This window comes from Orycteropus afer, unplaced genomic scaffold (genome assembly GCF_000298275.1).
Source record: "Orycteropus afer afer isolate SDZICR_OR568_19922 unplaced genomic scaffold, OryAfe1.0 scaffold00158, whole genome shotgun sequence".
Taxonomy (NCBI): domain Eukaryota; kingdom Metazoa; phylum Chordata; class Mammalia; order Tubulidentata; family Orycteropodidae; genus Orycteropus; species Orycteropus afer.
In genome coordinates, this window is record NW_006921745.1 from 192,025 (window position 1) to 203,465 (window position 11,441).

The following is an 11,441-nucleotide window of genomic DNA, read 5'->3' on the forward strand; positions in this document are numbered from 1 at the left end:
GGGTTTGAACCACCAGCCTTCTGGTTAGCAGTCAAGTGCTTTTAGCCACTATGCTACCAGAGCTCCTGCTTCCATCATTACTCACCTCAAAATGAAAAAGGGAACTCAGGTGTCATAGTGCCCAAGGCATTTGACTGCTAACCAGTAAAAACATGGTGTGCACTACACACTCACTAGAAAGACTGACATGTATGAGAGCAGTAACACCAAGTGTTTACTAGGATGTGAAAGAACTATAAGATGTTGTTGAGGGATGGCAATGTGGTGTAATCAGTATGGAAAACAATTTGCCTGTTTCCTATAAAGCTAAATATTTTTTTGTTTGTTTTTTTTCAAGCTATCACCAGGTTGGTCTCTGATGCATAGTGATCCTGAGCTCAATGAAATGAAACACTTCTTAGTCCCCATGATTGGAGTGTTGCTGGATTTTCATTAGTTGATCTTTGAAAGTAGATCAACAGACCTTTCTGCTTAAGACTGTCTTAGTGTGGAAACTCTGCTGACACCTGCTTAGCATGGTAGCAATACTCAAGCCACCACTAACAGATAGGTGGTGGCTGTTCATGAAGTGCATTGACCAAGAAACAAACTTGGTTCTCCTGCATAGACATTGGGAAATCTCCACCTGAGACACTACTGTCCTCCACAAGTTAGATGTATAAACCAGTAATTGCATTTCTAGGTATTTTACCAAGAAGAAATGAAAACATGCATTTACACTAAACAGCTTTACTTTGTAATAGTCATATTCTATAAACAACCCAAATGTTTACCACCAGGTAAAGGTAAACATCAAAATAAGCTGTAACATATTGTATATTCATACAATGGAAAGGTAAACCCAAAACTCCAAATTCACTGCCATTGAGTAGAATTTGACTCATAGTGACCGCTCCTTGGGTTTCTGAGGCAGTATCTGTATGGAAGTAGACTGCCTAGTCTTCCTTCCAAGGAGTGGCTGGTGGGTTTGAATACCAGCCTTCTGGTTAGCAGTAAAAAAGAACAAATGACTGATACATACAACAGCATGAAATAACTCAAAAAAAATTATGTTAATCAAAATAAGTTGGATCAAATGACATCATACTGCATAATTCTATTCATATGAAACACAAAAACTGGAAAAACTAAAGTATAGTGATAGAAATCAGAAACGGATTGCCTCTGTTGAGGGAAGATGGAATTATTGGATGGAATTTCTTGATGTGATGAGAATGTTCAGTAATTTGTCTGGCATGGTGATAAAATGAATGTATACTATGATTGAAATTACATACTTCCAACACTTAAGATCTGTTCCTTTAATTGTATACAAATTACATCAAAAACAAGAAAGTAAAATAAAAGAACATGAAATACTTTCTATTAGTCAGATATTGCTGCAGTAATGCCAAATAACCAATAACTCCAATATTAAGCGGTTTGCAACAGCAAACATTAATGTATTGTTCAAGTGTGTGCAAGTTGTCCTATAGTCCTATAGGACTCATCCTATCTTAACCACTGCCACCCAGGGCTCATCCAAACCAGAGGCGTAGTGAGTAGAAACAGTGAACAGAAGCTGAAATGACTCTGAAAGTCTCAGCTTGTAACCAGTACTGTGTCTTGCCCATCTTCCTTCAGCCTAAGCAGGTCACGTAACAAAGCCCAAAGCCAATGGGGAAGGAACACTACTCCACCATCAGGGAACCATGACAAGCGTGAAAAAGGAAGGAAAAATTATGGACATGTACACTTGCTGCTCATTTATTGGCTTGGTGAGTTTCCAAAGACAAGGTCACTATGCAAAAATCAACAGTATGCAAAAGTGGAGGATGACTACATCATTACATAACTGACATACCACAGAGAATCATGGCCCAGCCAATTTGACATGCAACCTTAATCATCACTGCTAATGTTAACTCTCACCTCACACCTGGGCATTCATTACTGGCAGATGTATAGTATTAATGTGCAAAATAGTCAGAATGTAGATTTTTTACTATTATTACAAATGTAGAATGTTGGACAACAATATAGTCAATAAGTCAGGTGGATGTAATACTACCTCACAAACTACAATTAGTGTTAGAAAAAACTCAAAACCAAACCCATTGGGAGTTCATTCTGACCCCAGAGACACTATGTCAGTGTAAAAAGTGGGGCAAAAAACAGGTGCCTTTTCCAGTGCCTCTGCTTGGAACCACTCTGTGGGTAATATAGGATCCAACAAGCTAGGGCCCACCTGTATTCAAGAGAAAGATTCCAGAGATTTTTCACACTCTGTAACATGAAAGTGTCATGAAACCAGAAAAGCACTATGCTCCATGCAGAGCTGAGATAGAAAGGCTCACTCTGGGGTTTCTGGGGTTTTTTCCCACACAATTGGGTGACTGACTCTGGGGAGCAACAGAACTCTCCACTTACAATAGGAAAGCAACATCTGTTAATGGAAAGAAATACAAGACAGCCATCTAATGGATCCTGAGTGCCATAGTCCTGCCTTCTGCTTCCCTGGGAACATCTGAAGTAGATAATAACACAAAGGACATTCTGTCCCTACTTTGGTGGTTTGCATTCATGCAGAGGTGTCAGCAGTGCAAACTGGTACTCCAACAGCTGGAGGCATCAGGTATATGAGCTCTGTCACTGGGTATAACTAATGGTGTGTGCCAGATGCTCTTCAGCTTTTGTGGGAGCAGTATTACCTGCTTCAGCCCACACAAAATGAGATAGAACATAATTCCTTTCTAGGAAAAGGGAGGTGGGGTGGGGACAAACTAAGGCTAATTTTCACCAACCTACCACCAGCCACTCCTCAGAAGGAAGATGGGGCAATCTACTTCCGTAGTGATACTGCCTTAGAAACCCAAGGAGGGGTCGCTATGAGTTGGGTCCGACTTGATGGCACATACAACAACAACAAACATCTGTTGGAGCTCTGGGCTAAAGACAGGGGGAGGTCATTTCTGCTACATGTGCTTACATGTGATTTATAGGATTTTCATTTGCTGATTTTCAAAAAGTAGATCACCAGGCCTTTCTTCTTAGTTCATTTTAGTTTGGCAGCTTCATTGAAATCTGTTCAGCATCATAGTAACATGAGATGCACTGGCCAGGAATCAAACCTGGATCTCCTGTATGGAAGGTAAGAATTCTACCATTGAACCACCAGTGTTCCCTTCATTAAATTAAAAAAATAAATAAATTACCATTAAGTTTATTCCAACTCATGGCAACCCCATGTGTCAGAATAGAACTTTATTCCAAAAGATTTTCATGGCTGTGAACTTTTGGAAGCAAATCATTAGATCTCTCAGCATGCATCTGGATGGGTTTGAATGGCCAACCTTTCCCTTAGTAGTCCAGCTCTTAACAATTTGTGCCACCCACGGATGCCTCTGCCGACATCTTATTGGGTGCAGCCTAGTTGCTTCTAACTCATAACAACTCCATGTGATAGAGTAGAACTGTCCATAGCGTTTTCTTGGCTCAAAGACCTTTGGAATGATTTGAGACCTAGTTCTAGGAACCTGTGAGAGTTCCACCAAAGCTCTTGCAGGATTTTCACATGGCTGAGAGCAGTTCAAATATTTGGTGATGTAGTGCCTAAGGCGTTTGAATGCTAATCAGAAGATTGGTGGTTCAAACCCACCAGTCACTCCCCAGAAGGAAAGCTAGACAATCTCCTTCTATAAAGATATACTACCTCAGAAACCCAAAGAGGGTCCCTATGAGTTGGAATCAACTCTATGGCAGTGAGTTTGGTTTGGTTTTGGTTTCTCCTTGTCCATGTTTGCATCCATGACTTGTGTCTCCAGATTAAAGACTTGACTACCCTCCAGATCAACTGCTGAGAACAAACAGATGCTACATCAGTATTTGCTGGAAGAAGGAAGGAAGGGAGGAGGAAGCAGATAATAACTATGTGTATGTTCATATTTAGCCTCTCTGACACCAGAGTAAAAGCTGGCACACTAACCAAGAGATAAAGTTGGCCTGGAATCTTTAGACAGAAGTGAGGGGAGCTGTGATGTATTTTGGGTTAATCTGTGGCACACGGAATGAAGCACCTTGAGTGTTTCTCCCACATTTCTGACACACAGAGACCTGAGGGTAGGTAGAGGGAACTGGAGAACCCTGGCCCCTGACCTGTCCTGCATTTGACTGAAGACACAGCTTCTGGCTCCATGACAGGGTCAATGTTTGGAGGAAAATGCTAACATCATCATGGTAACACCATGAACCTTTCCCCAAAGGGCTGGTGTTTTTGAGTTGAATGGCTGAGTTTCAGGTGCAGGTCTTGGGTTTCTTTGGGAACAAATTATAAGATTCATTTCCCTGGATGCTTTCTATTGATAGGGTTCTCACACAGAAGAAACTAAATAGACCTCAATCAGTTCCATTGGTTCTGACGTCAAGCTCTGAAGTCCCTCTGAGGCTTCTGCACCCACCTCCCACCAATTTCATTCTACACACCTGTCACTATAAATCACTCTCAAAACCTGACTGGTGCAATTCTTTTCACCTTTTAGGAGTAAAATGAAACATATTTAAGCTGTGTGTTTGTTTATAAACAGAATGCTTTGCAGTCTAAATACCAAATCTGGCTAATGATAGAATATAACATTCTAGGTGTGTGTGTGGGGGGGGACATGGTTGCTAACTTTCTTTTGTGAGCCTGGATTACAAATGAGTTCCATTTCTAAGCCTGTCTTTAAGTTGAATTTGTATATGAGTCAGAACGGAGATGGTTTATATCTAATATCAGTCAAATGTTTGTCTTAGTACTAAGTCCTTTTAGTGTACGTTTCTGCATATAAAAACATTAAAGAAACACTTCATAATCATACAACTTTAACATAATCATACAGTAATAACAATAATGCTTTGATGCACATCACAGAGTAACATCTCCTTCTTATGAACCATAATGTATACTTCAAATTTTTAATATAATGGACTTTATGGAGGTTAGTTTGTAAATACAAGTTGCACATAAGTTGGATTTCATAAACTGAGGACTGCCTGTGTTTCATGGAAAAACTTTCTGAAGAGTAAATGATTGAAAGCATAAGATATTTTTCTTATGTTTTCTGTGGGAAATACATTTTTATTTTATTCTTCTTATTGCTAGGGCTCCACAATACTTTTAAAATGTAAGCTAACTATAGACTTTCAGGTTTGTTTTCTCATTTGACTAATGAAAAATTAGAAAGGAGATGTTGCTTTTAAGCCGTTTTCTGAACACCAGATTGTGGGCTGGGCACCAAGCCGGCATGCTAACCAAGAATCCACATTTCCTCTCTTCTGGTGATTGTCAAAAACATCTCGGCAATGCTCAGCCAACTGAATGGCCTGACAAGTGGCATTATCAGAACGTGAGCACATTTCTTCTCAATCTTTGGAAAGTCCAGGTAATGGAGTGAGAGTGTAAGAAGGGCCTGTGTGTAGTCTCCAGGACTACTTTCTACTTGAGCCAGACTCCCCTGATATTTTTTAACTCTATTTCTGTTTTCTATGGGGTGTGGCCAGAGATAATACATACTACAGTTTTCCCACTCACTGTGTTTGTACAACTTTATTTCCTTGAAATGCTCTTTAGCTTGAAACCCGACAGAGGGGTTTGGAGGTCTCTGAATGTTGCAGCTTTCAGAAAAAAAAAAAAAAAAAACACTGCAGCCAAAGCAAGTGGTACATGACACTGTCTTTTCAGTGGACCCTCACTGCTCTTGGGATAAAGTGAGAATCTTCCTTGTGGCTCATGAGACTTGAGACTGCACTCAGAAGACCTTTGTGCAATTCTTCTTAACTCCTACCACACTTTCAAGGGCTTAGTCAATGCCAAACTTGTTTACTTATTTATAAACCATGGAAAGGGAGGGACCATGTTTTTCTCATTCACAGCTTTATCCACAGAGTTTAGCAGAGTTCCTGACACACAGCAGGTGAGCAGTCATTGTCTGTAGGAAGAGTGAATGGATTGGAGCACTTCTTTAGTGGACCATGGTACACAAATATTGAAGGTTGGGAGGGTCTGGGATGCTCTAAACACTTGCCTAGGTCAGTCCATAAATACGAGGAAAGGGAATTTATGTCCTCTGTCAGGCTTACTTTATGCCCACTGATATGGAGAAAATTGTTTACCGTGCTTGCGCATAACACAGAGACTAGATTTTCTTTTTGGTAGGTTTACTAAAGTAGAAGTCCTGATGGCACAAAATGTTAAGCATCTCAGCTACTAACCAAAAGGTTGACAGTATGAACCTCATTGGCAGCTTTGTGGAAGAAAGATCTGGTGATATACTGGAGACATAAATCATGGATGCAAGCAAGTTCTCAGGAAGAAGTGACTGGGAGAAGGAGAAAAGAGTGTAAAAGATTTGAACTGCTCTTAGCCATGTGAATATCCAGCAAAGGCTTTAGTGGGACTCTCACAGGTGCCTAGGACTGGGTCTTAAATCATCCCAAAGATCTCAGAGACTTTAATTTTTTCTCCTCTGACTTTGTTTATAAACCAAGTGGAAAGAATGAGAAGGACAATTTAGACCATGAAAAATGAAGACAATATCTTGTTTAGTTTGTGGAACATATTTGTCATGTCCTGGTTTTGGTCAGCATCTGCTTCCCCTTCCCAACAATACCCTCCTGCCCCTGGATTGAAGCTGGCTAGCCTTAGGATTCACCATGTATGGAGGATGAATTACTACCACCCCCTAATTAAGTTTACATCCTAATCTCTGGAACCTGTGACTCTGCTACCATATATAGCAAAAGGGACTTTGCAGATGAGACTTAAGTTTATGACCTTGAGATGGAGAGATTATCCTGGATTATCCAGGTGAGTCCAATGTAATCACAAGGTTTTTTATGAAAGGGAGGCAGAACAAGTCAAAAGGAAGAGAAGGTTACGTGATAGCACAGCCAGAGGGATAAGATGCTTTACTCCTGGCTCTGAAGATGGAGAATGTGGCCACAAGGCAAGAAAAATAGGTGACCTCTAGAACCTGGAAAAGGGAAGAAAACAGATTCTGGTCTGAATCTTCCAGAACGAACAAAGCCTGGTCAAATATTTGATATTAGATTTCTGACCTCCAGAACTTTAAGAAATTAATTTGTGTCATTTTATGCCACTGAGTTGTAGTGTTTAGGAAATAAATTGGAAACTAATACATCATATTAGTGCAGGCACAGCTGGCTTCTGGCTGTCTGCCTCTGCCTCTCTTTCTAGAGGGCTTTCTTTGACAGGTGAAGACCACTTTGGTCCTACCTGTGACACAGTTGAAGTGACCAAGTATTGACTTCTGCCACTCCTTCCAAAAGCTGTCAAGAAATGACTGATGAGAGTTGATGAGCAATTACCCTACGTTCCTCCTCCTTGTGGGGGCCAATTCTGGTGTGTTCTACAAAGGCTAACAGAGTCTCCCAGTGAGATTCAGCTTCAGGTGCACAGTGTGAGAACTGGTTTCCTTGGGCACCCTTTACCCTTGCCTTCCCTGTCCTATCTCACTTTCACATCACCCACTAGGTGTGTCTCCTATGAGACACTTCTAGTTAAATCCTTATCTCATAATGTGATTTTCTGAAAACTCAAACTAAGGCAAAATTTCATCAGAACTTTGTCTTCCTGAACTAGAATCACTCACTTGAACCAAGTAACTCAAGCCAATCTTACCAGACAGTCACAGCCTAGGACATAAGCCTTAAACAGAGAGGTGAGGGACCTTAAAACAAGGAGTGCTTGGTCCTGCAGCAGACTTCTGGTCTCACTGCTTCTGCTAGCTACTGCACATGATTCCCACTTCTCTCCTTCACCTGTCTTGAGTTCTGTAAAGCAGAGCCTTTCAGTGAACCACTTCCTTTTAAATTAGCCAATGTTTGTTTATGTAACTTGCGCTCAATGAACATTAATGGATAGGGAATTGGAAAAGAAGTAGAGAGGAAGAACCTTTTTTAAAGACAGGAAGGAAACTGTGTCCAGAAAGTAGAATGGCAAATAATTGGACTTGATATCTAGGAGCCTAAGTAAAAATGGATTTTAGTGTTTTTCAAATAAAAGATTCTAGAACATCCATTATGCTCTATGTTAGCTAGGATAAGCCCCCTTCTTAAGAAGGACAATGCCTTGGCATAGCCATGTGATTATACTGTGAAGGACTTGTTGACTAAACATGGGAATCTGGCTATTTTGAGCTTTGAAGAATTTTTTTGTATGCAGAAAAGCAGGTGCAAAAGAAGACTAACTCTCCTCAACATACATTGATAGGAGGTAATGGGGATCTCTCTTCTATTACTCTGGGCAGACCCATCATTGGCTGAGTCTGGAACATGTATACTTGGATCCTTACTAGCAGAAAAACAGTGGAGCAAAGATGCATAGCCATTAGTCTCAAGAAGTTTGTAGCCTTGTTTAGTGCTTCAAGGACAGCAATAGGATGTATTAAAATGAGTGAGAATAATATTTAGATTGTAGAGAAAGGGTTTCTTGTTCTAACTCTGTACTAACTGTGTAAACTAAGGAAAGAAATCTTGCCTCCAAGCTCCTCTTGGCCTCTTGGCTATAGAGGAACACCATTCTTCCATGGCCAGGTACCAACCAAATTATTGTTGTTAGGTGTCATTGATCCAATTCAAAGCAACACCAGGTACAACAGAACTAAGTATTGCCTTGTCTTTACAATTGCTGTTGGAATGGAGTTGGGTAAACATATTTCCCTTTTGGCCTGCATGACCTTCTCCTCATCATGCTCAGACTTCAGCAACTTGGGAGTTTGAAATGGAAATTCAAGTCCTTTTCTTTCAACATGAATTGTGAGCCAAAGGAATACAGCTCTGAGCTTAATTTCACTTCCAAGTAACTCATGGATTGGTGTTGTGGGTAAATGTATTGGATTTAAAAGGGGGAAAGTCAAAGGAACATCTTATTTTTCATTAGGTATAAAATTAAAATATCTCTACTTCCTCCAGTATGAGAGGCCATTCAGTTTCTTACAGATGTTTTAAAAGAACTATGTTCATTTTGGAGATACTTCAGCTTATAATTTCAGTAAATTTGCTCCTCCTTGGGACTTTAGTTGTAAACTCTAATATGCTGAACCAGTTCATTCAGCAAACATTTTTTGAGCACTTGCTATACACCAGACAGAATTAAGCAATGGGGATACAATGCCATACAAATATAATCCCTTTTATTTAAAAACAAACAAAATACATCTATTCATTTAGTCCAAAGCTACATTCTGGACACCACTATGAGAGCTAGCCACTAGGGAAACAAGAGTGAGCAAGATGGAATTACTGCCCAGGCAGTTCCCTGGCCAGGGGCCAAGAGGGTCAACAAAAATAAGCTATTTCACTATGGTACAGAATAGAGTTATATACTCAAAGAACTGGAAGTAAGTAGTAGCTGAAGTTGGGCTATGCAGAGGGATGGGAAAGGCCCCCAAGCATTGACTCTTCTGTACAGGTGTAAGGACTCTAACACTCTCAGATAGACAAAAAGTTGATTGGAATAAGTTTGGTGGGAAAAATTCTAGGTTAATGAAACAGAAGTGTGAAAAGGCATCTGTTCCTTTTTGAAGGTTATGAAGAACAAATTTATGTCAGAAACAGACAAAAGAAGACACTTTCTAACTAAAACCTCTTTTCTCTCTTTAATTCAAAACAACCCATTTAAAAAACATTTAAACAACCCCCAAACCAAAAAAAAAAAAAAAAAAAAACACTGCTGTGGAATTGGATCTGACTCATAGTGACGCCTTCTTGGGTTTGCAAGGTGGTATCACTACAGAAGTAGATTGCCCAACCTTCCTTCCAAGGAATGGCTGGTGAAAAAACTCAATCTACAAACATGAAATGTTGATGTGTTGTAGAAAGGAGAATGTAAGGGCTACACTTGGAGACTTTGGCATTTGTCAGATATGAGTGTAAAACCCATTTTGGCCACTTCCTTGCTCCTTGAACATGGATAAGTTATTTAACTTCATTTAGAAAATTACATCAATGAAAGGATTGCTTTTGTTATTATTAAAAGAGAATTTAATGAGACTGTTATTATAAAATCATCTACTAGATGATCAATAAATACTCTAATTATTTAAAACATTTTAATCTCTTACTTGCACTCAATGAAGGTTAATGGATAGGGAATTGGAAAAGAAGTACAGTGAGAAAGAATACTTTTTTTAAATGCAGGAAGGGAATTGTGTCCTGAAAGTAGAATGGCAAAGAACTGGACTTTATATCTAGGAGCCTAAGTAAAAATGGATTTTAGTGGTTTTCAAATAAAAGATTCTAGAACATCCATTTTGCCCTATGTCAGCTAGTATCAGACCCAGGCATCCAGGTAAGAGGTGGTGGAGAGGTTTTGAACAGCTAAGTGAAGAGAGAGCAGAGCAGTAGCCAGGTACCCAGGTAAGGGGAGGGAGAAACCCAGACCCCAACCCCACCAGCCAAGAAAACAGGGGAAAGAGAAGCCAGAGGCTACGACAGAGCAGAACGGTGCCAGGGATACAGGTAAGGGGAGGGCAGAGAGGTTTTGAACAGCTAAGCAAGACAAACTTGTCTGTAAGTTTTTTACTATTGTGGCTTGCATGTTGCTGTGAGGCTTGAGGCTGTGCCACTGGTGTTTCAAGTGCTGACAGGGTTGCACATCGTGCACAAGTTTCAATGCAGCTTACAGACTGAGACACTCTAAGAAGAAGGAAAAAGCCATCTACTTCTCAAAGAATTGGCCAGGAAAAATCTTATGAATAGCAGAGAAACACTGTCTGAGATATTACTGTGCAACTTTGTGAATAGCCCAGACATATTATCCAATACAGTGAAAGGCAATGAGCCCCTTAGGTCAGAAGGCTTTCAAATATGACTAGGAAAGAGCTGCATCATCAGAGTACAACCAACCTTACAGATATGGATAGTGTAAAGCTTTCTAGACCTCCATTTGCTGAGGTGCCACGACTCAAATGGAGGAGAAACAGCTGCAAACATCCATTAATAATGGAACATGGAATGTACAAAGTGAATCTAGGAAAATTGGAAGTTATCAAAAACGAGATGGAATGCATAAAGATTGATATCATAGGCAATAGTGAGCTGAAATGGCAGGTTTTAGCTGTTTTGAATCAAACAAGCATATGATCTACTATGCCAGGAATGACAATTTAAAGAGGAATGGTGTGGCATTCATCATCACAAAGAATGTTTTGAGATATGTCCTGAAGTATAATGCTGTCAGTGATAAGATAATATCCATACGCCTACAAGGAAGATAAGCTAATATGACTCTTATTCAAATTTATGCACCAACCACCAAAGCCAAAGATGAGGAAATTGAAGATTTTTATCAATTTCTGCAGTGTGAAATTGACTGAACATGCAATCAGGATGTGTTAATTATCACTGGTGACTGGAATGCAAAAGTTGGAAACAAAGAAGAATCACTGGTAGTTGGAAAATTT